General features: G+C 53.8%; 1 protein-coding gene across 2 annotated transcripts in view; it reads left to right on the top strand.

Annotated features, from left to right (window-relative positions):
- The first annotated feature begins 17,186 nt into the window (after positions 1 to 17,186).
- The window catches only part of LINGO1 (leucine rich repeat and Ig domain containing 1), a 214,037-nt gene continuing 203,315 nt past the window's right edge, over positions 17,187 to 27,908 (top strand). Inside the window, exon 1 of one of the 2 annotated variants that reach the window (XM_069558876.1) lies at positions 17,187 to 17,456. The gene's annotated coding sequence lies outside the window, so the exon portion shown is untranslated. Of the gene's footprint in view, positions 18,216 to 27,908 lie in introns of both variants that reach the window. The other variant, XM_069558874.1, reaches the window with a different exon arrangement.

Below are 27,908 nucleotides of genomic sequence, written 5' to 3'. Positions count from 1 at the left end.
TTGGTTCCATGCATAAGTCTTGGGCACATGTGTGCATGTGTGTAAAAAGCTGAGAAAGGACGTCAGTGCTTCTTTGTCTGATTTGTGGATTTTCTCACCTCCTCTCCCTACCATCCCGCCGCCTGCTGTGGTCTCTCCTTGAAAAGCCTGGCTAGCTCCCTGGGGGTCCAGGCTCCTGAACTCAGTCCCCACCTAGTCCCCACTCCAGCCAGTGTATCAACTTCTGGATAAAAAATAATGATGGGAGCAGTCCCAGTGGAGCTAACATTGCCTCCAGATGGAGAAAGTCCAATCCAATCCCCGATTCTTTCCCTCTCGCCACCCAGTTTTACCTCTTCTGGGCCCGGGGGCCCTGCTCCTGCACTTCAGTCAAAAGGGCCCACTGAGAGTGGAGGGCCGGATAAAATCTGTGCCTCCTTTTTCCCAAGCTCCTGAGAGCAGCCTGATGAGCAGGCTGTGTTCCTGCTCCAGAACAGGAGTTCTGGAACTGTGTTCCAGCCAGTTCTGTCTGGCTGGAGTTCAGGTCCCTTCCCCTAGAGGAGCCTGTCTGTGTTCCCTGGGCTACAGTGAGGGGTCATCGTGAGGAGGCCTGGGCTGGAGTCAGGGCCTGGATTCCTCCAGGACTGTCCCTCTGAGCCTCAGTTTCTACAGCTCTAAAAAGGGGACCATGATTCCCGAGGCTCAGAGGACAGGGGATGCGCAGGGACCCTGTGGACTCTGAACTGCTGGAAACGCTGTGCTGGTCTCACGGGGGCCTTGGCCAATGGGAGCATCTTAGGGCACAAGCCAGAGATGGCAAATGTTTGACCCACTGGGTACTGTAAAAAATTGAAATAGTGGCCAAAATTTTAAAAATGGATGCCTTCTGAGAGAAGTCTGACTTTTGGCTTCTCTTGAAAAATCAACAGGCCCACATGGAGTAGTTGGGGTTTTTAGGCAGAGTCTGCGCTTCCCTGGCCCATCCTCAGCAGATCCGTTTCTGGTTACCTGCCTGACCCCTTGGGGGCAGAGAACCCTAACCCTTTCAGAAAATGTTGGCATTTCAGAAGGGTCTTCTGCAGTGGTCCACAGAAGTGAGTGGGCTGTGTTTGGGCGGGGGAGGAGGGCACATCTGCCTCCTGGGTCTCCTCGTGCACACCCTGCTCTGCGCCCCACCTCCAGCCCCTCAGCTTCAGCAGCTCCAAGTGGGGAGCAAGCAAGGCATTCAGTCTGGGATGTGATGACTTTCCCTGCTCCAACACCTTGACCATTGCCCATGGGGATACCATGGGGTATCCTTCCAAGGCCCAGGGAGCCAGCTGGGCAGGTTCTCCCAGAGCAGGTGTAAACTAGGCTAGACAGGGCTTTCTCCTTTGACTCCTCAGTGATGCTCACCTGGTCTAAGGCTTGTGCTGTGTCAGCTCTGTGGATCAACCAGGGGCAGGGCTGGGAGAGCCACTCTCATCAGACTGGAAAATCTGCTGTTTCTGACCCACCGCTCCCCAGCTGTGTAACCTTGGGAAAATGACTTAGCTTCTCTAAGCCTCAGTTTTCTCATCTGTTACATACATATTACCATTGGATCATGTAGGATCCTAAGAGTTCTTATAGGATCACATGGGATCAAGTGTAAGAGAATTGCCTGGCACAGGGCAGGCACACAGTAGGTATTTAATAAGTGCTGAAAAGAGTTGAGAGTTCTCAGGCCCAGCAGTGGAGCCCGTAGAGTTGCTCTGCAATGGAGATCGAGTACCAGGGTCCTGGCCAGCTGGGGTTGAAAGTGATGACAAGAGTCAGGGGCCTCTGCCTTGAGACCTTGCCCCTTCCAAGTTGGGGTGCCTGGGAGAACGCGGGAGTGGGGAGCAAAGGGTAGAGGTGTAGCTTCTTCTCTTGCCCCACTGCCCACTCTTGTAATGAGGACACAGCTCTTTCCCCAGCATTCGAGCCCCTTCCATTTATTTATTTATTTTTGTTGGCATATAATTGCTTTGCAATGTTGTGTTAGTTTCTGCTCTACTATATTGTGAATCAGCTATATGTATACATAAATCCCCTCTCTCTTGAACCTCTGTCCCACTCCCACCTTCCACCCTCTAGGTCATCACTGAGCACCGAGCTGAGCTCCCTGTGCTACCTAGCATGTTCCATCTATTTTACACATGGTATATGGGGTCGCACAGAGTTGGACACGACTGAAGTGACTCAGCAGCAGCAGCAGTGTAAGTATGTCAATCTTATTCTCTCAGTTTGTCTCATCCTCCCCTGCCCACTCTGTCCGTACGTCTGTTTTCTATGTCTGCGTCTCTATCCCTGCCCTGCAAATAAGCGCATCTGAACCATCTTTCTAGATTCCATTCATGTGTGTTAATATATGGCATTTGTTTTCTCTTCTTGACTTACTTCACTCTCTATGACAGACTCTAGGTTCATCCACATCACTACAAATGACCCAATTTCATTCCTTTTTATGGCTGAGTAATATCCCACCATATATGTGTACCATAATACATCTTCTTTAGCCATTCATCTGTTGATGGACATTTAGGTTGCTTCTATGTCCTGGTTATTGTAAATAGTGCTGAAATGAATATTGGGATATATGTGTCTTTTTGAACTATGTTTTTTCCAGGGTATATGGAGTCCTTTCCTTAAACAGGAGGGCCCCTGTTTTCTTCAATCACTAGAATCTGGCTGCCTGGTTTCCCACTGAGATGGGGAAGTCTGGGGGCCTGAAGAGGCAGGCTATGGAGGGAGAAGATGGCCCCATAATCAATTGGTCCTGGAGTCACTTCATGGGGTTTCCCCATCAGAACTTGTGAATGGTGGGTGGGAGACTGAGGGAGACACTCTCAGAGCCTTACTCAGTCTAAACTTGAAAGCACAGGTAGGACAAGGATATTCCAGGTCCCCAAGGGGGAACTTTGGGATGGAGTGGATCTGAGCAGCCTCTGAAAGGAAGGCCCTCTTCCTCCTCCCTTTAAAGACTGTCATCTGGCCGTTGCACATAGCAATGGTGACCACTGCTTTCTCCCCATGTGTGCTTCTGGAGCCACAAACTGGGGGTATACATCTGGGTGTGTTGCTATCCCAGAAGAGGGGTCTGCCCAGGGATGATGAGGGATAATGAGGATTATGGTGGTGATGATGGCAGCCGATGACATTTACTGAGCACCTGGGCTGAACACCTCATGATGCACTCACCTCAGTTCTAGGGCTACAGACCAGCCCATCTCATTGAGGTGCATCTTCTACCTGAAAATTCAAATGGAAACAGCCACCCACAGGGAGGAGGGAGCATCAATTCATTGATTTCACAAAAAGATTGTCCTTGGTCACGGTGGTGGTGAATCTAAGCAATAACTCCCCGCTTGTGCTTAGGGTAATAGTTCATGTCTCAAATGTTGATGTACCTTCCTTGTTTTTAAAAACATGTCCAGAGAATCAAATCAGCTGCTTTGGGGTCTCCAGACTCCCTGCTTACAGGCAGGAGAGCTATTTCAGGACCCTGGAGAGTGCCCCAAACTCCCCAGAGGTGGGTGGAATGCCGAACTGGGCTTTGCAGAAGTGGCTCATCCTGGGAAATCATCACATGGGTGGGACCTGGGGCCTGGAGCCCTGCGAACACGGGCTTGCCCAAGTTATTCAGCGAGTCAGTGGCCTCATGTTTCCATGCAGCCTGTGCCTGCGTCTTCTGGAACAGAGCAAAAGCAGGGGCAGCCCAGCTGGCTTCTCTGTGCTGAGTCTGCAAAGACACAGGTACCTCACTTTCTGCACTCTAAAAAGTGTGTGCAAATAGGAGTGTTGTAAGTTTAATCCTACCCCCAACACTATTCTGGGTTGCTCTTGTCTTTGGGGGCAGTACTTGGCTGTTTTGGTAGGCAGCTTGGTAGATGGTTAGAGTCATGGCCTGTGCAACATCACTGCCTGAAACTGAATCTTGGCTTGGTCTCTTCCAGGCTGTGCGAACTTGGAGGCATTACTTAACTTCTCTGTGCTTCAGTTTCCTCATCTGTGAAATAGGGATGATCCCGGTTTGATTCCTGCTGGAGAAGGGATAGGCTACCCATTCCAGTATTCTTGGGCTTCCCTGGTAGCTCAGCTGGTAAAGAATCTGCCCGCAATGCAGGAAACCTGGGTTCGATCCCTTGAAGAAGGGAATGGCTACCCACTCCATATTCTGGCTTGTAGAATTCCATGGACTGTATTGTCCATGGGGTAGCAAAAAGTTGGACACCACTGAGCGACTTTCACTTTCAAAGGGTGCTATAGAATGAAACATAATACATAAAGCACTTAAAGCAGTGCTTGGTATGTAGTTAGTGCAGTAAACTGTTATTATTTTTTAACCTCAAGCATTTCTGCTCCAGCTCTGCTCCAAGGACCTCCAGTACCTGGCTAGGTTCTTCCCATAGTAACCTCTACTTGCTTCCAGAGTCAAGCTAGGAAGAGGCAGACATTTTCTGGGCTTCTAAACTGTTGAATATCTGAAGAAGCCTTGGTTTGGAAACTGGAAGGCCCCACTGCCCTGGACCAGGGGTTTTGGAACCCAGAGAAGAAGCCGGACCCTGGCACTAGCTTCCTCCTTGGTCCTTCTTCATATGGTTCCAGGCCTGGTCTTTAGAAAACAGAAAGATCTAGGCTCAAAGGGCAAGTCATTATTGGCCTCTTGGGGCCCACTCTGTGTATGGGCATAACGATACCCTCGGCAAGGTTGTTCAGAGGATGAGATGAGAAAATGTGGGCAAAGGACAGACACAGGTGCTTTCAGGGCTGTGTATTGGTGGCTGTCGCATGACTATCTTCCTAACGTCTGTCTCACTGGGGTCTCTGCCACTCCCGTCTCCCTCCCACTGGATGAAGTTCTCATTCCTTCTCCTCGATTGCCTGGCTTGGTCCAATCCGAAAGACACAGGAACCTTTGGGGTCAGCCCACCCAGAGCCAAACCTCAGAGAGGGAGGCTTTTAAAAGATAATAGTGGATTCTGGCTTCCTGTGGCCCATTTCCTGTGGCCTTATTCCTTCTCTATGCTTTGTCTTAGTATTAATGCTGTGGGTTTCTAGACAACCCCTTTGTCCCACAGCCCTGGGCAGAACCCCCTCTCCACTCCCAGCTCTACCCCATTCCAGCAGCAAGTGGGGAAACATTTATCTTGCTAGAAGCTCAGATTTTTAAACATTTATTTATTTATTTATTCATGGCTGCTCTGGGTCTTTGCTGCTGCTCGTCAGCTTTTAGTTGTGGGGAGCATGGGCTCTTCTCCAGTTGTTTCTCTCCTTGGTGGCTTCTCTTGTCGTGGGGCCCGGGCTCTAGAGCATGGCTCAGTAATTGTGATGCATGGGCTTAGTTGCCCCATGGCATGGGGGCTCTTCCCGGACCAGGCATCAAACCCATGCCCCCTGCGTTGGCAGGCTGGTTCTCAACTACTGGACCACCTGGCAAGTCCAGCAGCTCAAATTTAACAAGCATGAGCTTGAACTGGATTCGTTCTTGGCTTTATCACAAAAATCATCTCATCTATAATTAGCACTAAATTAGCATGTATTTTGTGTCCAGCATTGTAGAAAGCACTTTACACACCTTTTCCTATTTAATCACCCAATAGTCTCTAGAGGTAGCTCTTAATACTAATTTTATTTTACAGGAGAGGAAACTGAGGCTAAGAGGAGTTGAATGATGCTTGGGTAACAGGGAGAGGGCCTTGGAGTAGCAAGGAAGCTTGTGAAGCCCCCCTTAGCTCAGTGCCCGGCACGCAGGAGGTGCTCAATAAAAGGGGTCAGCCTGGTCTACCCTGAGGTCTCTCTCTGGGACTTCTAACTGGGATAATTCCTCTTCACACCCTCTCACCTACCCTGTACCAACTCTTCTAATGGCCAGAATGGATTAGTTTGCATATGAGCCAGGCAATAGAATTCCAGGCAGTATGGGAACTGGGTGTAGGGAGAGGGCAACAAAGAGGATGCCCACTGGCTCTAGTCATAGCTGAGGCCCCTTCCCGCTTGCTGCTGCGGCCACTTCCAAGCAGGACTGCGAGGTGCTGGGCTGTGGAGTCAGCATGGAGTGATGTGTGGCTTTCGTGAGTTTCTCAGTAGTGGGTTACTCATTCTGCCTGGGAACTTGAACACAGCCCAGCCCTCACCCCTCCTCTGCAGACTCTCTGCGATTTGGGTATGAGGGTAGGCGGGCTGGGACTTTGGAGGCTTCAGGTTCCCTTCTACCACTGTCCCAGGGCCTAGCGCTGACCATGACCTCCCTGCAATGCCCCCTTGGGCTGCAGAGGAGACCAGATTTCTTACTGTGGCTCTGTTGTGGGCAGCTGATCATCAGGCTCAGGGCAGGTCTTTGTCTCTTTCTGGGTTTCAGGGTCCTCATCTTGTAGAATGGAGGGGAGGACTGGCTGTTCTCAGAAGGCTCCCCCAGCCCTGCCATGCAGTGGAGTAAATACAACGGAGAATCCCTCTCCCTCTGCCCACGCTATCAGAGGGTAGCAATAGAGGGTGGGGACAGAGGGCCTGGGTCAGGTAGGATATGGGGAGTGAGGCAGATGGAGGAGTTTCAGTGGATCCTTGCCTGCTGGCTTGAGATGTTAAGTGACTTGTCCATGGTTGCACAGCTGGTAAGTGACAGATCAGGGGCTGGCTAGGGAGGGAAGAGGCCAGGGACCCTGGCTGGCTGACGCAGAGAGACAGAGGGAGAGTCAGTCCCCAGGGAAGGCTGGTCCAGCCTGTAGACCAGCACTGGAACCAGGAGAGACTTATTCCATCTGCCTCTCTCTCCCCATTCCACAGATGGGGAAACAGATCAGAGAAGGGATAAGATTTCCCAGGTGCATAATGTCAGTTAATGATGACCCTGGGAGTGTTCCCTAGGGTTCTGCCTCCTAGACTGGGATATTGCTTAATGAGATGGGGAAGAAAAAGAGGCAAAGGTGAGTTTAAGGAGGGTTGGTGAGTTCAGTTTGGATCCATTGAATTTGAGATGCTCAAGAGATGGGCCTAAGCAGCCAGCATGGAGGTGAGCTTGAATTTGAAGCAGGGATGTCTACACCAAAAGTCATTTTCTTTTTAGCACATCACCCCCAGCAATGTGTGTAGTGCACACAGTCAAGTTACTGAGGGTCAAGGAATGGTCAGAGAGGGCAAGTGTTTAGGGCAGGGCCAGCACTTGGAAATAGTAGTGGTGAGGACAGAAGTTTTAATCAGGGAAGGCTTCCTGGAGGAGGCCACTGAGTGGTGTGTCCTTGAGGCCATGCTCAGAAAGATTATGTGATTTGCCTAAGGTCACACATCTAGAAAGTGGTGGAGCCAGGATTCCAACTATATCTGCCTCCTTCCAGGGTCTCTATTCTCAACCCCGTAGGCTGATGCTCTCAGAGTATGGGGCCTGGTAGGGAGGGGGTTGGGGAGAAAGGGCTGGGAGCTAAAGGGTGCATATGATGGATTTGGTCTCTTCCAGTTCAGACCAACTTTCTCCATTCTGTATATGGTCAAATTCCAAATCAACAAAGAGCAGAGCTTTGACCCTCGAAGTTTCAGAACACAAGAGCTGAGATTGTCCTAGTTTTATGACAGATCCGACTCCAGGTATAGTTGCTTTTAAATGTAAATGGCCTGGGCAATTAATTAGCACCCATGAACTGATGTGCACCCAGAATCTCCCTCGCCCCCCCGACTGATCTGTCACCACGCCTGAGAGTTCATTCACCCACCGTGATGGATGTGCAGATGTGGCCTGCCTGGTGTCCTCCTAGGAGGGAGCATTGCTTTGGCTCCTCCCACTTGGCACAGAGGGGACTTACAGACTCTTCTCTCCTGGGCAGAAGGGGCAGAGGTCCCTTTCATCTCTGCTTTGCAGAAAGCCAGCCTGCCATGTGAAAGACTGGCTTGCCTGACAGAAGGGCAGGGAGCCGCTGGGCACACCAAGCTGCAGCGGTGGCAGCCACGGCCAGCGCCAGCAGCTCACAGTGAGCATGCGGTATCAAATGGGGAGTGCTACTCTCCGCGCAAATTAAAAATTAAAATTAATCAAACACTCAAATTGATTTCCTTCCCGTCTGTTTCATCTGTTTGCTCTGCTGTGCCAGTCAGATCTAGCCTTGCCCAGCCCAGTTCATCCCAACTTCACGCCAGTGCTGGGCAGCTCAGGCTGCTGCGAAGGTCTCTGCAAGCCTGGAGGAATCGCAGTCACCTCTTTCCAGCCATGGGGGAATTGAGTAAGGGTCAACCCTGACATGTCTCTGAGCCTGAGACCTGCTGCTGGGCTTGGAAAAGGGGCCGGTGGAAAGAGAACAGCAGTCTGGTCCAAAGAAAATGCCCAGGAGTTCCCTGGTGGTCCAGTGGTTAAGAATCCACCTACCAATCAGGGGACACCAGTTCAATTCCTGGTCCAGGAAGATCTCATATGCTGCAGAGCAACTAAGTCCAGGTTTCACAACTTCTGAGCCCACACTCTACAGTCCTCAAGCCATAACTACTGAAGCCTGCATGCCTAGAGCCCATGTTCTGCAACAAGAGTAGCTATCACAACGAGAAGCCCTTGGACCACAACTAGAGAAAGCCTGCACACAGCAATGAAAAGCGAGTCCATCAATCAATCAATAAATAAACCAAAGGAAACGCCTGTATAGGTCTGGGAGGCAGAATCTTAGGGAACATTCCTAGGGCCATCATTAATTGACGTTATATGCCTAGTCAATCTTATTCCCTTCTCTGATCTCAGTTTCCCCACCTGTGGAATGGGGAGAGAGCGGCAGACGGAATAAATCCCTCCTGGTTCCAGTGCTGATCTACAGGCTGGACCAGCCTTCCCTGGAGACTGACTCTCCCTCTGTCTCTCTGCGTCAGCCAGCCAGGGCCCCTGGCCTCTTCCCTCCCTCAGTTCAGTTTCTCAGTCGTGTCCCACTCTTTGCGATCCCATGAATCGCAGCACGCCAGGCCTCCCTGTCCATCACCAACTCCCGGAGTTCACTCAGACTCATGTCCATCAAGTCAGTGATGCCATCAAGCCATCTCATCCTCTGTCGTCCCCTTCTCCTCCGGCCCCCAATCCCTCCCAGCATCAGAGTCTTTTCCAATGAGTCAACTCTTCGCATCAGGTGGCCAAAGTACTGGAGTTTCAGCTTCAGCATCATTCCCTCCAAAGAAATCCCAGGGCTAATCTCCTTCAGAATGGACTGGTTGGATCTCCTTGCAGTCCAAGGGACTCTCGAGTCTTCTCCAACACCAGTTCAAAAGCATCAATTCTTTGGTGCTCAGCTTTCTTCACAGTCCAACTCTCACATCCATACATGACCACAGGAAAAACCATAGCCTTGACTAGATGGACCTTTGTTGGCAAAGTAATGTCTCTGATTTTCAATATGCTATCTAGGTTGGTCATAACTTTTCTTCCAAGGAGTAAGTGTCTTTTAATTTCATGGCTGCAATCACCATCTGCAGTGATTTTGGAGCTCCCCCCAAAATAAAGTCTGACACTGTTTCCACTGTTTCCCCATCTATTTCCCATGAAGTGATGGGACCAGATGCCATGATCTTCATTTTCTGAATGTTGAGCTTTATGTCAACTTTTTCATTCTCCTCTCTCACTTTCATCAAGAGGCTTTTTAGTTCCTCTTCACTTTCTGCCATAACAGTGGTGTCATCTGCATATCTGAGGTCATTGATATTTCTCCTGGCAATCTTGATTCCAGCTTGTGCTTCTTCCAGCCCAACGTTTCTCATGATGTACTCTGCATAAAAGTTAAATAAGCAGGATGACAATATACAGCCTTGATGTACTCCTTTTCCTATTTGGAACCAGTCTGTTCCATGTCCAGTTCTAACTGTTGCTTCCTGACCTGCATATAGGGGTTTCTCAAGAGGCAGGTCAGGTGGTCTGGTATTCCCATCTCTCTCAGAATTTTGCACAGTTTATTGTGATCCACACAGTCAAAGGCTTTGGCGTAGTCAACAAAGCAGAAATAGATGTTTTTCTGGAACTCTCTTGCTTTTTCCATGATCCAGCGGATGTTGGCAATTTGATCTCTGGTTCCTCTGCCTTTTCTAAAACCAGCTTGAACATCTGAAAGTTCACGGTTCATGTATTGCTGAAGCCCAGCTTGGAGAATTTTGAGCATTACTTTACTAGTGTGTGAGATGAGTGCAATTGTGCGGTAGTTTGAGCATTCTTTGGCATTGCCTTTCTCTGGGATTGGAATGAAAACTGACCTTTTCCAGTCCCGTGGCCACTGCTGAGTTTTCCAAATTTGCTGGCATATAGAGTGCAGCACTTTCACAACATCATCTTTCAGGATTTGAAACAGCTCAACTGGAATTCCATCACCTCCACTAGCTTTGTTCGTAGTGATACTTCCTAAGGCCCACTTGACTTCACATTCCAGGATGTCTGGCTCCAGGTGAGTGATCACACCATTGTGGTTATCTCGGCCTAGCCAGCCCCTGATCTGCCACTTATCAGCTGTGCAACCACGGGCAAGTCACTTAACATCTCTGAGCTGAATTTCCTTAGGGGTGAAATGGGGATGTTAATACTAGCACACTGAGGAAGATTAGCATGCAGGAGGTTTATTGGGATTGAGACCCATGGCAGGGAGGGAGTGAGGGAAGCAGGATGGGGCAGAGCGGGGAGATGGTTTGTGATGCATTCATAGCACAGAGCAATGGGAGTCTGTACCTGAGCTCTCTTCGTGGGCTCGTCCTGAGTTGGGCCAGGAGGGTTCGGCTTTTATCCCCTGCCTTGGGCTTCCCTGGTGGCTCAGCTGGTAAAGAATATACCTACAATGCAGGAGACCTGGGTTTGATCTCTGGGTCAGGAAGATCCCCTGGAGAAGGAAATGGCAACGTACTCCAATATTCTTGCCTGGAGAAGCCCATGGGCTATATATAATCCATAGGGTAGCAAAGAGTCAGACACAATTGAGTGACTAATACTTTCATTTTGGGTCACTTGTTGGATGCAGCTGTCCCTAGAGGGGCAAGGCCCTGGGCAGGGAGCCTCTTTCTTCAGCTGAGGGGCAGGGGCTCATCTGTGGCCGGCCAGCGAGCCTCAACACTCCCAGCGACACGGAGGAGTGCTTCAGCCCGAAGGGGGTTCAAGCCGTGCACCATGGTGCCCCCTACACAGTGTAGACCCTCAGGGAGTTGGGTGTGAGGGTTCCCTGGAACAAAGTCGTGAAGCCTGGCAGGGGTCAGCTCACAGGAAACTCTGTTGAAATGCCATGGGGGGCCCCTCCTTTCCTCACCTCCACACTCAGACACTCATCAAGCCCTGCTTCTTGAATTCTTAAGTATCTCTCTTCTATTCCATCCCATCCCCTCACCTAGAGGACCCCATTGGCTGCCTCTCCAGGCTCTGACCTCCAGTTTCACCCCTCTATCTATCTTCCACATAGGAGCTGGAGGGAGTGTCCACAAATTCAGATCTGATCATCTGCCTCACCTTAAAATCCTTCAAAGTACAGTGATCACCCCCATGGCATTCAAGGACCTTTGTGATCTGGCTCTGATCCCCTGCCCTGCCCTATCTGCTTTCCTGCCCCTTCCTTGACAGTGTGGGTGCTTTCTTATTTTTCTGTCTGTGCTCAGCAGGCCTCACTCCCTTTCTCCCTCCCTGGCTTCCTTCTTTCATTCAAACACCATCCAACTGGCCAGCACATGTTCCCTAAAAGCCTGCAGCAGCCAGGCCCAGGCTGATGGGTGCCGAGGACTCAGAGGCGACCTCTGCTTGCACTTGTGCCTCCTCAGGCCCCCTTTCCCTGCCCAGTGAATTCTTATGCACCCTTCAAGGGCAGCCAATCCACAGCCTTTCTGAGAGAGCCTGATCCTACCTATGGACACCAGCCCAGGTGAGCGTGGGAAGCCCCCTCATCCCTTCTGAGGCTCAGGGCCAGGTGCCGTGGGCTCCTGACTCAGTTCTGTGATCCTGCCAGCCACCTCGACACAGTACCTACCACTCCAGAACTCGGAACCTTGGCCTTCCTCTATGGATGTGGCTGTGAAATCCCTGAGGACTGGGCCCCCCAGGGCCTGGCACAGAACACGTTCCCTGTGAGTGGGAGCCAAAGTGTAGGTCTGTCCCCCGAACTGGGTGTACTCTCAGGTCCTTAAACACCCCCTGCCTCACTGGCCTCCAAAATGCAATTCCAATCCCACCTCTCAGTAATAGGCAGGGTCATCTCTCCATTCAGATCCCCAACAACCACCTCTCCTGCTGCCCTAGGCATTCTCCTTTGCTGACTGCCACCCCGCCCCCAGGTGACTGTGATGGACTGCAGGTCCCCAAAGTCTGTACTGGTCACAACCCTGCGATTCGGTTTCTTTATCTGTAAATAAGGCCAATCCTTGTTCTTACTTCCTGGGCAGTAGTGAGGCTTAGCGGAGAAGGCACGTGGGATAGACTTGTGTACAGCAAAGCGCTTCCCCACTTACAGGTTGGTGTGATTGTCATAGAAAAAGCTGATAGAACAGAACTGTGAACTGACCTGGCCTGGGCTGCAGCAGACCTGGGGCAGCATCCTTATGAAGGACCCTTAAAAAGATAAGGCCAATCAGAGCAGCAAGTACAACTCAGAGGAGCGAGGTTCCCACAGCGCAGAGGGCATTGCTGCCCAGAGAGGGAGCAAGTTCTGAAGCGGCCCCCCTCCAGCTGTTGTCTGGACAGACAAAGGAGCACCGGGAAAGGGAAGGTGGCACCCCAGGAGTCACCCTTCTGTGGACTTCCTATCGGGAGGTGTGTGGTGTCCTTGGGGAGGGCAGCTGGCTATGGTCTTCTGGGGGAGGTTTTAAAAGGTCAGCTGGGAGACTTCCCTGGTGGTCCAGTAGTTAAGAATCTACCTTTCAACACAGGGGATTTGGGTTTGACACCTGGTCAGGGAACTAAGATCCCACATGTCCTGGGACAACTAAGCCCGAGTACGACAACTAAGCCCGAGTACCACAACTACTGAACCACATGCACCACAATTGGAGAGAAGCCTGTGTGCCACAACTAAGACCCCATCTAGCCAAAAATAAATAAATAAATAAACAAATATTTAAAAAAATCAGGGGTCAGTTGGTGTGTCTGTTTCCCCCAGTGCTGTTGACAGCAAGGTCCCAGGAGAACACTTGACAAGGGAGCAGTGCCCCTGGTAGAGAAGGTGGAGGTTATACCCATAAGCCATTTATTCATCTTCTCTCCTCCCAGGGAGACAGGAGGGGAAAGGATGACACCCTTTTACAGATGGGAAAACCAAATGCGCAAGGAATCCAATTCAGCTCTTACAGGCTAAACAGTGATTCCCAAACATCTGATGGGGGAGAAGTGGGTGAGGGCATGGGCCATGCTGGGGTGGAGGGGAGGAGGAAAGCCCCCTTGGAGTGCTTCATTTGGGAAGATAAGCTCAGGAGGAGAGGCGAGATGGGACAGCACTAGGCCAGCAGCAGACCCCAAGCAGCACCCTACTTCATACCCCTGCAGGGCTCTAGGCCTGAATCCTCTGGCTCAGGCAGGATCATTTTGACTGCTGAGTCTTTTCCATTCACTTATTACAGGCTATGCCCCAGGATCAACCAAGATGGTAAAGGAATCAGTCTAATCTTTGGCTTACAGCTATGAGGGTCAGAGAGAGGTAGGAGCTGACCAAAGTCGTTCTGCCAGAGGCTGGGTGAAGGCTGAGCCAAGGTCTCCTGTCTCCTGTCTCTCCCTGGCCTGGCTCACCAAGTTGTCAGTTCAGCTGCAAGTCTGAGCCTCAGCATGTCCCACCTTGTGCTAGGGCTGGGGCATCAGAAGAAAGGGGTGGAAGTGGTCCCTGGGTGCAAAGGTGCTGAGTGGTGGACTGGGGAGCAGTTGGAGGAGAAATGGGCACTGTCCTCTGCTTCAAACCTCCAGGGCCAGCCCAGAGCCACCAGGCTAAACATTCAACTCCTTGTGGGGTCCCTTGGAACCTGCTGCCCTGGCCCCATGCAGCCCCATCTCCAATCCCCTCTCCTTATGCTCTGGCCATATGGCCTTTCTCTCCTTCCTCTCAACACAGGGCCTTTACACAAGCTGTTCCCTCTCTCTGGGGCTCCTGACTGCTCCAAGTTAATGTCTACCTAACCTTCTGGCGCTAGGTCAAATGTTAAAACGTCACATCCTGCAGGAAGCCTTTTCTGACTCTCAAGACCAGACTGTGCCTCAACCAAATAGCTCCACAGAACTTCATGGCACTTGTCCTAGTTGTAATTTTACGTTTCTTTGCAATATAAAAGTGTTCTCTGTCTTTCTCTAGACTCTAGGTCCTCTTATGTGTATTCCCTACACCTGGCCCAGAGCCTGGCATGGAGCAAGCCCTCAACAAATGTTTGTGGAAAGAATGAAGAAAACAGCCCTCAGTTCAAATCCTGGAAGTGCACACTAAACTTCGGCTTCCTCTTCTCTGAAATGAGAATGATAACACCAGAATTAGTGTAAAGATGAACCAGTGAATGAAAACTCCTGACACACAGTAGTTAAGAGTACAAAGGAGGAGAGAGATTGGAGAGGGCAGGGAGTACTCAGGGGAAGCCGTTTAGGTATGGAAGGACTTGAAAGGTGGACGAATGTGTGGAAGCCAAGAGGTGGTAGGACAGGTGGGAAAAGACTTGGAGGTGGGGAGGTGGGATAAGAGACAGCAAGGAGAAAGCCTGACTGCGTGGGACATTTCTCTCTTAGTGACCCTATTTTCCACCCTGATCCAGGAAGCCAGTTATTGACTGATAAGGCAGGCAGGAAATGCTCACTGTCTCCTGGGATTCCATGCAGGCCACTTAGCCCCTGGCTAGACCTGACTTAGTGACTGGGTCTGGGGCTCAGCCAAGGTCTCCCCCACTGGCCTGTGGACCCAGATGAAAACAGCAGAGGAGCTGTGAGCAAACATTAGTAGGGGCACTGACTCAGCCCTTGTGGCAGGAAGCAGCTAGTTCCTAGCATCGCATGAAGGAGCATCTTCCTGGAGCTGCCCACACTGGCCTGGCCCCTAAACTTAGCTGCTGTGGCAGTGGGGAGTGATTCCTCCATGTGTCTGTTCATATTCATGCCTTGACTTTCTGTAAAGCCTGCTGGGAGGCAAAGGCAGTAACAGCTCCTGGTCACTAGCACAAGGGCAGGACATCCGAGAGTCCCAAGAGTCTTTTGTATCTGTCTGCCTCTCTGAAGAATTCCTGGATAAAGGGACATGGCCTGGACTTGTTGAGGGAAAATACATGACTTAGACTTATGTTCATTGCCCCTTTCGGGCACACCAGCTTGTCCCCATACTTAGGAAAGAACCTGAGGTTCAGAGAGGGTGTGCTACTTACCTGATGTTGCACAGCAAAACTGGGGACATAAATTCCCAAGCACAAACACAAAGGCTGTGTGGCTCCCAGCATAGGAGAGTGGGAGAAATGGAAGGGGCTGTAGACCGCAACTTTGCTTGGATGTCAGGGACTCTGGGGGAAAGGCTGTTTGTCTCTGGTTGGCTTCCCTAGGGTCCATCTGCAAGCCCTGGGAAGACTCCTCAGGAGGTGTGTTGAGCCAGAGCAGGTAACAGCCATGAGCTCATTTCCCTTGAGGCCCCCGGAAAGGCAGAAAGAAAATGGCCAGGGAAGGAAGGAAAAGGGAGGCAGCAAGCACTTTGGGAATGGTCCACAGAGCCAAGGCCAGGTGTGTGGAAGGAAAAGGACATTTGCTGAATGCTTTCTGTATGCAGGGTCATACTTGTGTGTCATTCCTCAGGAATTCTTTGCCAACCTCCTTGGTGGCTCAGTATTTTTATTCCCATTGTACAGAAGAGGACACTGAGGCTGGGACTGGCACTGGGCAAGACTTGATGACTAAGTCTGGGGTCTTTGCAGGGCACCTTGGTGGGTGGGTGCTAAAGTCTGACCCTTCCAGGACTCACAGCACCACCACAGCCAGGCCTGGGCTTCTTCCATTTCCAGCTCCGGTCAGCAGGGGGAGGCTGTGCTGCGCCTGGCTGGAGAGATTGGGAGCAGAGGTTGGGACTTGGCTTCGGAACAGGAAAGAGGAGGTCTCCTTCAAAGGCTCCTGGATCTGGGGAGCCCTTAGCAAAGCATCTGTGATGGCTGAAGGATGATCATGGCTTCCCCCTAGACTGTGTCATCCCCACTATTACCCCTGAACAAAGTCGAAACTCCTCAACTCAAGGCTGTTATAGCTTCTCTTTGCCTCTCAACAGCACCCCCCCCCCCCGCCCGCCCCAATATGCTGTGCTGTGCTTAGCCACTTAGTCGTGTCTGACTCTTTATAACTACATGGACTGTAGCCTGCCAGGCTCCTCTGTTTATGGGGATTCTCCAAACAAGAATACTAGAGTGGGTTGCCATGCACTTCTCCAAGGGATCTTCCCAACCCAGGGATCAAACCCAGGTCTCCTGCATCGCAGGTGGATTCTTTACCAGCTGAGCCACCAGGGAAGCCCAAGAATATCGGAATGGGTAGCCTATCCCTTCTCCAGGGGATCTTCCCGACCCAGGAATCATACCCAGCATCTTTCCCTGCTTCCCACACCTAGGTCTTTGCATATCCTCTTGAAATGGGATACTTTCTCTGCCCAGTCAACTCCTACTCATCCTTCAGTACCTAGCTTCAATGTCAACTCCGGACCGCCTGCACCCCGCAAAGTTCCATCACACTTCCTGCTCTTACAGGGAGGAGGGACCTATTGACACTACCAAATCAGAGCCCCAGAGATGATGGAACTCAGTGTCCTTTCAAGGAAGTGTAAACTGAGGTCAGAGAGAGGCAGGCATTTGCCCAAGGTCACACAGCCCGAGTGGGAGGCCATCCTGTGAGCCCTGTCCTCTCGGCATGACAGGTGTCCTCACCCTCTGCTCAGATCCGGACAGCTGCTTCCCTGATCCCTCCTCTCCCCCGCCCCGCAGTGCCGGGCGCCCAGCCTGCACCGCCCCACACCTCCCGCGTGCCCCTAGGCTTAACCGCCAACAAGCACTGAGCGCCCCCTGGATGGCGCGGTCCGGCCCGACCGCCGGTCTCCTTGACTCACCCTCCAGCCCCGGAGGGCCGGGCTCAACCTCGGCGTACCGGGTGCTGCCCGCACGGCCCCGGCTGCATCACCGCCCCGGACTGTGCCGGCGCACGAGGCCGCCCTCCTCGGCGCCCCCGGGTGGGGCAGGTCGAGCCCGGTGCGCTATCCCTTTAAGCCCGGGCGAGATGGGAGCTGTCAGCGACAGCAGAGGCTAGCGCGGGACGTCGCCGCCCGCCAGGCCGGAGCGCGGAGCCGCGGAGCGGGAGGAGAGCCGAGGGGGCGGTGGGGCCCGGGCGCGGCGGGTCGCCTCGCCGCCCACTGTGCGCCGGAACCCTGGGCCCGGCGAGTGGCGGGCGGCACCCCAGAGTAATGCGGAGAATGTGAGGGCAGCGCAGGCCGGTGGAGAGGAGGCGGCGGCGCGGGAGAGGGCGTCGGCAAGATAGACGGAGAGGCAGCCGGAGAGACGGAGGACCGAGATCCGGGCGGGTGCAGGTGGGAGAAGGGAAACGAGACAGAAGGAGAGGCAGCGACAGAAAAGAGGGAAAGAAAGGAGCGGGAGAGCACGCGGCTGCGGGCGGCGGCGCAGGCGAGGAGCAGGGAGCCCGCGCCTCTGGGTGGGAGCACCAGAAGCCGGAGTCGGGCACCGGGGCCGGGGATCAGGCGGAGAGCACGGCCGCGGCCGGGCCGGCAGGGTGAAGGAGCAGGGACGCCCGAGGGAGCCCCTCTGGGAACACCGGAGGATCTAAGGCGGGGCCAGCCCGGTAGGACCGCAGGGTCACTCCGCAGGCTCCGCGGGCCGCGCTCCGGGGGCTCCCGGCGGGCCGGGGCCTTTGTGAGCGCCCCAGGAGGGCAAGAGTCGGGAGTGCGGAGCCGGTTGTGCGGCGGCGGGGGTGTGTGCGCGCCCAGGTGTGCGCGTGTGTGCACGAGTGTGAGCGCCCAGACAGTTGGGAGCGCGCGTTAGGGATTCTGCTGGCATCGCAGTGTGGAGAACTGGAGGCAGGAGCGGGGCGCGCAGGGGAGCGCGGGGCCCTCCCGTGCACACGCACACGCACCGCGCGCGCGCACACACACACACATACACACACACACACTCGCGCACACGCCCTCCCTTCCTCGCTCGTTGCCGCGGCCACCATCTCAGAGCCGAGCCCTGCGTAGCGGGAACCCGAGCCGGAGCGGGAACCAGAGAGGAGCCCAGCGGGGGAATGCGGCCCCGGAGCGGAGCTGCGCGCCGACTGCGCGCCCGGGACGGTGAGTGTGGCTGGGCAGGAGGGAGGCTGTGGCGGGGCCGGGGCCGCGGGGGCGCAGGCCGGGGAGCTGGGGTGTCTGCCCGCCGGCAGCGCCGCGTGCGCGGCCTCTGATTGGGCGGGAGCCTCAGGGGCAGCGGGTTGGGGGGTGGGGTGTTGGGTGCGCGCCCGTTGTGAGGGGGTGGGTGCACGCGTGGAGCTGAAGGGGAGCGCGCTCAGCACCCCGGTTCGTGACCGCGCTCTCGCCCGCTGCGCGGCCCCGCCTAACCATCACCTGTCATCAGAACCCCGGCGACTTGGAGCAACTTTGCGTGTGGGGTTAGAGGATGGAGGCGCTTTAATGGTGGAACTCCGGCGTTTCTTGGAGAGAACGCGAGGGAGGAATAGGCCGCGTGCCGTGCCGCCCGGCGGGTCAACGGGGAACATCCACTTTATCAGCGCAGCCGCCGGCTCTCGGGGACACCGGTTCAGCCCCTCGGCGCCGCTCTGGAGGCGCCTGGGGCGCCGGATTCCCGTGACCCCGCCAGGGTCAGATGGGACCGCGGGGCGGCGGCTTCCCGGCCTCAGGGCCGGGAGGTCATCTTTGCAGCCAGGCTGAGGACGCGGGTTTGAGGTTTGGGAGCTGGGAGACTTGCCTCTGTGTTTGTGTCCCTGCTCCTCTGCTCCGTAGGACAGGCGGCTGGAAGACGGGAACTGCCAGGAAAGTGCATCCCATCAGCCCTGGCCCCCAAAGAGCTCCCAAGAGCCTAGGGATTGGAAGGGGAATCACTAGGCTCCCAGCCCGGTGCCGCCCCGCCCCTCCCCCTCCCCCGCTTCTCTTGGAGCCATGCTCCTGCTGCCTCACTCTACGATGAGGTTGCGATTGTGCTGTGCCCCCATCCTCACCTCCATCTCCTGGCATTCCTGTCCTCTGCTAACAGCTTCAGGAAGCTCACCAATTACCCCCACCCCCTCTGCCCCCAGTGCCAGCCCTGCCTCTTCAGTAGAAGATCGGACGGTCGGGCAGTCCAGGATGGTGCCCTGAGAGGTGTGGGAGGCCAGTGTCCCAGGAGGGAGATGCCCAAGAAAGGGAAAGAGTTCAGGCTCCCTGAAGGCCTCTCCACTTTACTGAATTCTCCCTGCTTCCGAGCAGCTTCTTCCTCCTCTAGGAAGCCTTCTCTGATTGCTCCCCATCTTTCCTTTCAGCTTGGGATTCTGGGATGGAGCAGCTGAGTTTCTCAGCCGCCCTTGTCCATGTGCCTCGCTCCCTGGCACTCAGTGTCTGAGCCCATGGGGTCAGAAGTCTTGTTCTCAGCCTCAATGCTGGGTGGAGGGTGGCGATGTTGGGCCAGTCTGTATCTCCCTGAGTCTAAGGGGCATGGTAATATCTACCAGTTCTCAGGCTTAGACGGACTTCCACTTTCACTGCCACTCTGTGATCTCTCTGCTGCCTTGTGAGAATGGAGGGGCCGTGGCCACGTTTCCTCTCCATTTCAGAGGAGGATGTTGAGGCAGAGATGGAGCTAGGGGAATGGCAGTCATTCCCTTGCACTGTGAAGTTATCCTTTAACCCTGATCTTTGCTGAGGTGGGAGGGCGCAGGGAGGGCCCTGAAGCCTTCTTTATTGACCTGGCAGCAGGGCTCTGGGGATCTGCTGCTGGAGGGTCTCCCCAGGACAGCTCTCTTGCTGCTGTGACCAACACACTCTCCAGATGGTCAGGGAGGTAGGCACAGCCGCTGTCAGCCTGATTCTCCTGGTTTGATCCCAGCCTCATCTGGGCAGACCCCAGAGTCTGCCTGGTCTCTGTTTGATGGTTTGCAAACCTATAATCCTATAATCCTTGGCACTGGCTTGGGGATCCGAGCGCCAGCCTGACACTCTAGGCCCTGTCACTGTCCTCCTGCTTGGATCCTGGAACCCCTCCTACTATTCTGAGGTCTCTCCCATGGAGTCCCTTTCTGGGCCAAAGAGCTCACCCTCATGTGAATGGGCTCCCCACACAGAGGTCTAAATGTGCACTGGGGGTGGGGATAGGGCCTGATGGTTATGGGGACCACTTCCTTCCCAAGTGGCCCACCCACAGGTAGCTAGAGTAGCTCTCAGCTCCAGGCAGGTGTCTGTGCCCATTCTCCCCAGCCCAGTCCTGCTGATACCCTGGACTTATCCCCAGGGCCACTCGGGCCCTTGAAGACCTCAGGGGGGAAGAGCTGTTGCCCAGAAGTGGCCAAAGCTCATCTGGGTGTGGGAGTGCTGAGGGTAGTGGGGGTGGTCTGCTGGGTTCTGTGGTGGCTCCCTCGGCCACTTTGCTGGCTTCACTCTGGGGCAGCGTCTCTCTGCCTCTGCCCCTTCCTTTCTGCCAGCTTGAGCTGACTCGGTCTTTCTTAGCTGTCATTCCCCCGCCCCCTGACCCCCTTGCCCCCTACCTCTTTACCCCTTTGTCCCCCTGTGGCTCCCTGAGCTCTGGTCATTTGCTCCTTTGTGTTGACCTGACTGATGCTCTGGTTGGTTCCCAAGTGGCTGGAACATAGCCAGCTGTCTGCTTGGCCCCACCCTGCCATCAAGACCTGCTTGAACCCTGCCCTGGTTCTTTGACCCCCTACCCCAATCCCCCATTCCCAACTGATTCCAGCAGGGTGAGTCCTCAATATGGGGCCTCAAGCCAAGGAGAGAGAGAGAATATGGTACCTCTTTGGCCCCTGATCTGGGGGTCAGGGATGAAAGCCCCCATCAGGTGCTCCCAGCCCCCACTGGCTGCCTCCTTTAGGAAGATGACCACTCCCTGCTCTAAACCTCCTGACTGGGAAGGATTCCTGCTCTGTGTGGCCCCCTTAATTTCCTTGCCCATTCCTGCTCTGCGTGGCCCCCTTAATTTCCTTGCCCTGACCCTGCTGTGTTTGTGTTTTAAATTATAACAAACTCAGTGATAAGTGGGTTTCCCTGGTAGCTCAGCTGGTAAAGAATCCGCCTGCAGTGTTGGAGACCCAGATTCGATTCCTGGGTTGGGAGGATCCCTTGGAGAAGGGGTAGGCTACACTCCAGTGTTCTTTGGCTTCCCTGGTGGCTCAGATGGTAAAGAATCCACCTGCAATGCGGAGACCTGGGTTTGATCCCTGGGTTGGGAAGATCCCCCGGAGGAGGGCATGGCAACCCACTCCAGTGTTCTTGCCTGGAGACTCCCCATGGACAGGGGAGCCTGGCAGGCTACAATCCACAAAGAGACATGACTGAGCGACTAAGCACACAGTGAGAAGTTGTTGATTGGTCTGGGCCTTGGGGTAACTTGAGGGGGTAAAGTTACCCCTGACCACTCAGGCCTCCTTTATGGGGAACTGGGGGCCACCCTGGCCAATCAGATTTTCTTTTGTGGGTTTCCAAGTTGGCTTAAAGCTCAACATTCAGAAAATGAAGATCATGGCATCTGGTCTCATCACTTCATGGGAAATAGATGGGGAAACAGTGGAAACAGTGTCAGACTTTATTTTTTTGGGCTCCAAAATCACTGCAGATGGTGACTGCAGCCATGAAATTAAAAGATGCTTACTCCTTGGAAGAAAAGTTATGACCAACCTATAGCATATTGAAAATCAGAGACATTACTTTGCTAACAAAGGTCTGTCTAGTCAAGGCTATGGTTTTTCCATTGGTCATGTATGGATGCGAGAGTTGAACTGTGAAGAAAGCTGAGCACCGAAGAATTGATGCTTTTGAACTGTGGTGGTGCAGAAAACTCTTGAGAGTCCCTTGGACTGCAAGGTGATCCAACAAGTCCATTCTAAAGGAGATCAGCCCTGGGTGTTCTTTGGAACGAATGATGCTAAAGGTGAAACTCCAGTACTTTGGCCACCTCGTGAGAAGAGTTGACTCATTGGAAAAGACTCTGATGCTGGGAGGGATTGAGGGCAGGAGGAGAAGGGGATGACAGAGGATGAGATGGCTGGATGGCATCACTGACTTGATGGATGTGAATCTGAGTGAATTCTGGGAGATGGTGATGGACAGGGAGGCCTGGCATGCTGCGATTCATAGGGTCGCAGAGAGTTGGACACGGCTGAGCGACTGAACTGAACTGACTGAACTGAAAGCCTCAATAACTGCTCCCAGGAACCGTGTTCCGATTGGCCTTGCCCTTCACTGCCTGGAACTGTCCACTTGGGGATCACTCCATATTGGGGGCCTCTCTTGCTTTGAGACCTGGGAGCTCATACTGAGGGTACTTATGACAAACCTGGGCCCATCCCTGGATGAGCTCTGAAAGGAGTCACAGACATGGACCCACACCCCTGGGTATAAGGCAGCCTGGGCTAGGCCCCACAAGGTACAGGGGAGGGAGGCTGGCAACGGGCTGTTTCAGATGGACCCAGAAGGGCAGACCTGTTCAGATATCTCTGACACTTGGTGGATGCTCAGGAAATGTGCTGGATAAGTGAATGAGTGGAGGATGCGACCGAGTGAGGGCTTTCCAGGCAGATGGCATAGTGTTAGCAAAGGCTTGGCGGTGGGAGGCGCCAGGCACGGGAGGGGGAACGTGTTTGCTGTGGAGTGGTTCCTGCAGGGGCACAGCAGGCACAGAGCAGGTTGGCACAAGACGGAGGAGGATCTTGAGTGCCCAGCTGAGGAGTGTGGGCTGATTTTGTATTCAGAGGTTGTCGGGTGAAGTTCTGGAGGGACGCGATCAGATTTGCAATTTAAACCGCTCCCTCTGGTGGTCGTGGGAGTGGTTGGCTGGGAGAGCCGGAGTCAGGGCCGCTGTCCTAGAGCTGCTTTGGGAGTGCAGGCTGGTGGTGGGGGCAAGAGCAGGGCCAGGCGCCTGGCCAGCCTTCGCTGGGATGGCCAAGGGGCTGTGCGTGGTTCCCCTTCTGATGGAGGAGGAAGATATTTGGGCTGGGTGGGGAGTCAGGTGGAGTGATGCAGGCCGTCAGAGTGAGGCAGGGCCTCTGGCATCACCATTCCCACCTCCTGGGCTTACAGAGTCGGCAGGCATCCTGGTGTCAATAAATGAGTCTTTATTACTGGCCCTTCCCCTGTGCGCACTTGAGCAAGTTCCTGAAGTTTCTCGGGCCTCAGTTTTCATGTTCGTAAAATGGATAAGTTTGTCTCCTTGGAGACCTGGAGTGAATTTGGGTGGAAGGCAGTGACCTGGGAAGTGGAATGCAAGGGGAAGCAGTAGAGGGTGGGTCAGCATCGCTATTTGAGAGAGGAAGAGTTGGACGCCCAGAGAGGGGCAGTGACTCACACAAGGTCACAAAGCAAGTTGGGTGGGGGCAGGGGCTCCAGCCGGGGGTTTTCCTGGCTGTGCCTGCGGCCTGCAGGGCAGGGATGGGTGGGGTGCCCGGGGCCTCGGGGCCTTTGCAGAGGGCCTCCTCAGGCACTTGCTTCAACCGTCCAGCTGTCAGGGAGAGTATGGGGCCATATGGCCACATCAGGGGAGGAGCCCGCCACCCAGGAGGGATAGCGGCTGCCACTCTGGCCTTCTGCTCTATGAGGGCACTGCCCACCCCTAGGGTCAGGGTGGGAGGGGGCCAAAGTGGAACCTCAGTGTCTAGGTTGGTTTGGACATGGAGGCTGGGCCTTGGCAGGTGGCCCAGTCTCAGCACCCATCTGCCAGGGCAGCCGGACAGGCGGCTCCATGCCCAGGACTGATCCAATTAACTCAGGACCAACTGTGCCAGACACCCCACCCCCATCCCCCATGCCAGTCCTCTGGCCCTGCTGGTCCACAGGCCGTGGGGTGGCACAGCGCCTCTGATGTCGGGGTCTCAGGTTTGAGTGGAGTATATGTGTGTGACACGCAGCTCCGGTGTGACATGCAGCCTTACCCTGATCATTGATTCTGTAGTTTTGAGATTTTGGAGTATGGAAATGGGCCCCTCAGATCAGTCTGGTGTGATTAAAAGGGCTTGCCTTGGGCATGGGAGCCATCTGGAACTGAGTCTGAATTCTGTCTCAGCCTCTTCTGAGCTGGATGGGCTCAGGCAAATGACTTTTCTGGCCTCAGTTTCTTCGTCTCTTATGTGAGAATGATAACCCACCTTCTCCGGGTGTCATTAACACACTTTGAAATAATACACACAGAGCATTCACTAGCTTGATACACTGAAGAGTCTCAGTAAGTGTCAGTCATGTTTTGCCCTCTGCTGGGAGAGAGAAGTGAGTTCTGCTGGAATTTCAGTCTCTAGGCTGAAGAGGAGCCTTATTTTTCAGGAAAAAATGTGCTTTATAATTTAATGTGGTACATGCATGCTTAGTTGTGTCCGACTCTTTGTGACCCCATGAACTGTGGCCCACCAGGCTCCTCTGCCCATGGAATTTTCCAGGCAAGAATACTGGAGCGGGTTGCCATTTCAGAGGATCTTCTTGACCTAGGGACCAAACCCAGGTCTCCTGCATATCCTACACTGGCGAGCAGGTTCTTTACCGCTAATGCCACCTAGGAAGCCCAGTTTATAATTTTATAAGTAAGTTTTTATACTCCATCCCTCATTTAGTCCCCATGGCATGCTGTAAAGTAGGAAGAGAGCACTGTCCCATTTCACAGATGAAGAAACTTGCAAGCGATTCTCCAGAGTCACACAGTGAGTTGGCCTTGACCCTGTCTTTGGACTCCTGCTCCAGGACTCTTGCTGCCTTGATATGGGTCCCAAACTGCAGGGGAGTAGAGGCTGGGGAGAAGTGGGTCTGTCTTCAACAAAGTCTGTCTAGACCGAGCTTGGGGATTCTAGAGAGTCTCTGCCTAGCCCTGTCTCTGGTACACGTGCAGGGACAGGCTGCCATGGTGACAGACAGACAATCCCAGCTGGGGTTACTGTGGGGGATGCTCAGTGAGGCAGTGATTGGGGCATTTCTCCAATGACATGTCTGTCCAACATGGGGTAGGGGTGGGGACAGGTGTGTGTGTGTGTCAGGGAGTGTGGAGGGGGGAGCCTTTACCTCCTGGGCACCCTTGGACCCTGCCCAGGCAAGCAGGGCTCAGCCTTCGGGGCTCTCTTCTGGGGAGAACACTGGGCTCCCCCAGCTGTGTGGCTTTGGCTAGGTCACTGTGTGTCCCTCTTTGAGCCTCAGCGTCCCTCTTTGTAAGTGCAAGATAATCCCCTCCCTGCCTGCCTCCCAAGGCTGTGTTTGGGACTCTACTGTAAATACATGTTTTGATACAAACATCATCTTCCACAGCTGCGAGGCCAGGCGTCCCCGTCCTACATCTGCGGGTCCTGTGATCACTCAGCGGTTCTCTTGTTGGGTGTTTCCTCTGGGCCCGGCTGTGCTGGCTGCTCTGGGGACAGAGATGAGTAAGGCTAGCCCCCACCCTCGTGGGGCGGAACCTGGCAGGAACTGTGGACTCCGTGGCATTTAACGGTCCTTCCAAACACATGCTGGTTGTCACGCTCCCACTCAGCATCCTCCAAGGGCTCCCTGTTCCTCAGACTGGCGTCTGGACCCCTCAGTGTTTTGCAGAGTCCGAATCTCCCCGCACCCAGCCATCTCGTTCCATAGTCCTCTGTGCAGTTAGGCTCCAGCCCAATGCCGCTCATTCTCTCCTTTTCACGTGCTGTGGCTTTCCTTCCTCCAGGGGTTCACCCTACTGACCCCCCTGCCTGAGTCCTTCCTCCATCTCTGCCCGTAGATCCCACCCACTTTTCCGCACTCAGCCTGAAAGCGGTGTTTAGAAATCCCTCCTGGTCCCCCTAGCTGGGAGCAGCTTCTCCTTCCTCAGAACTCAGAGCAGCGTATCTGCTTTACGTTTTGCAAACACTTGCTGTGCACCTACTGTATGTGAGGCCTACTGTGTGCAAGGCCTGCGATACCTGGCAGTTGGTCTCTCCTCATGGCCTGGGAATGCCTTGGTGGCAAGGGCTGGGCTTATTCATCCTGGGTACCTGGCAGATCCAGGGATCTGGGACCAGATGGGCTGACCAGGGCATGTGGCCCATCCCTCAGAGCCTCTGTGGCCACTGCCTCTTCCTCCTCCTTTTTGGGTCTGGAGATTCCGGCTGAGCCCAGGACATCTCTTTGAGAAGCTCCGAGTTACTGGCGGCTTTTCTGCTGAGATGCTCACTACAGATGAGGCCTTCTCTCCCCTGGGAGGCTCTGTCAGGCCAGGGCGGGGATGCCCAGTCACTGGCCACACATAACTCTCCCCGATGAATTGCATGGCATCCAGCAATTAGCAATAGATTATTTGGGGTACTGATAACTCTTCCATTATCGATTGGCGGAGGCGGGCCTGGCCAACGTTGGTGTGGGTCAGCTGGGCCTGGCTGGGAGATTGCGATCACGGTCATTTATTCCTGACCAGGATGCTCGTAAATAGGAACAAGAGAAAGGGAGGTGCTGGCGATCCTCTCTTAGATTCGCACTGCCAGGGTTGGAGTAGAGAGATAGGGAGGAGGTGAAGGGGAGCTTTTGCTCACTCTCACCTCCCTTTGTTGGCTTCTTCTGTGTTCTGCTTCCAGTCTCTCCTGGCCTGGGTCTCAGCTTTCCCATCTGTTAAGTGGGAATTTCAGTCTCTGTGGGGTAACACTGTGCCTTTGAATGAGACGCCTAAGCAGTCCCTGACTTGTCATTATTTCTGGTTAATGGGGGTGAGGCAGGGGAGCAGTAACCTGAGGCTCAGAGAGGGTAGTGGCCACATGAGGATGGAGCCAGCATCCAGATCTCTAATCCGGGGGCTTCCCTGGTGGTCCAGTGGTTAAGACTCTATGCTCCCAATGCAGGAGGCCCAGGGTTCGATTCCTGGTCAGGGAACTAGATCCCACATGCTGCAACTAAGACCCGGAGCAGCCAAATAAATAAATAAAAATGAATATTAAAAAAAAAAAGATGTCTAATCCAGGGTCATTTTGAAGAAGGGCAGGGAGGAAGTGGGTGGGAGGAAGGTGGTGGGTGGGAGGAAGGTGGTTGGTCAGAAGAAAACAGTTGCTTCATTAAGTGCTGTGTCTGGCTTCTGAATGTGCTCAGGCTTCTAAATGTGGAGCTAGGACTCAGTGGAATTTGTGTAAAAGCGATTTCTAGGGAAACCACATAAAGGGGATGGCAGGGGGCATGTTTAACCTACTTAAGAGACCCAGCTGCCTTTCAGGCCTGCCAGGAGCAGGAGGTATTATTTGTGGGGTCCTGGCTCATGTGACCAATGCGTTGTGGGTTTTTTTTTTTTTTTCTTTTTGTTAGGAACATTTTCAAAGGTACAGAAAGATAGAGGGAGTAGTGTAGCAAACTCCCATATACCCACTCACCTAGATTTAACAGTTGTTGACATTTTACCACGTTTTGCTTTATCTTTTTCTTTCTGGAGTAGTTTAGAGTAAATTATAGACATCATGACATTTCACCCCTAAATATTTCAGCATCCATCTCCAAAAAATATAAGAAAATGCTTGTCTTACCTCAAGTGGTCACATAATTCATTTTCTCCTTGAGAGGTGAGGATGCTTGAGAGATGCGGAGACTGAGGGCTGAAAGACAACCTGGCCTGTCCACGGTCACACAGCGCAGAGGGGGCGGGAGGAGGAGTGGGATCTGGGAGGCTGTCTACAGGTGTCAGCCCAGGATTGCCCGAGACTGTGGGGGCGAGGGGAGGCGGGAGGCGGCCTGGAGCTGGGCAGGTGGCTGGGGTAGGAAGCTGCTAGGGTGGTTCCTCTGGCTCAGGCTGGAGGTTCCGCCTGGAAACAGGAAGTGAGTCTCTTTTAGGATAGCCGGGGCTCTTTTCCTTTTGTTTGCTACGGG

This window comes from Ovis canadensis, chromosome 18 (assembly GCF_042477335.2).
Source record: "Ovis canadensis isolate MfBH-ARS-UI-01 breed Bighorn chromosome 18, ARS-UI_OviCan_v2, whole genome shotgun sequence".
Lineage (NCBI taxonomy): Eukaryota > Metazoa > Chordata > Mammalia > Artiodactyla > Bovidae > Ovis > Ovis canadensis.
Note: the sequence above shows the minus strand (reverse complement) of the source record. Positions and strands in the feature narration are given on the sequence as shown.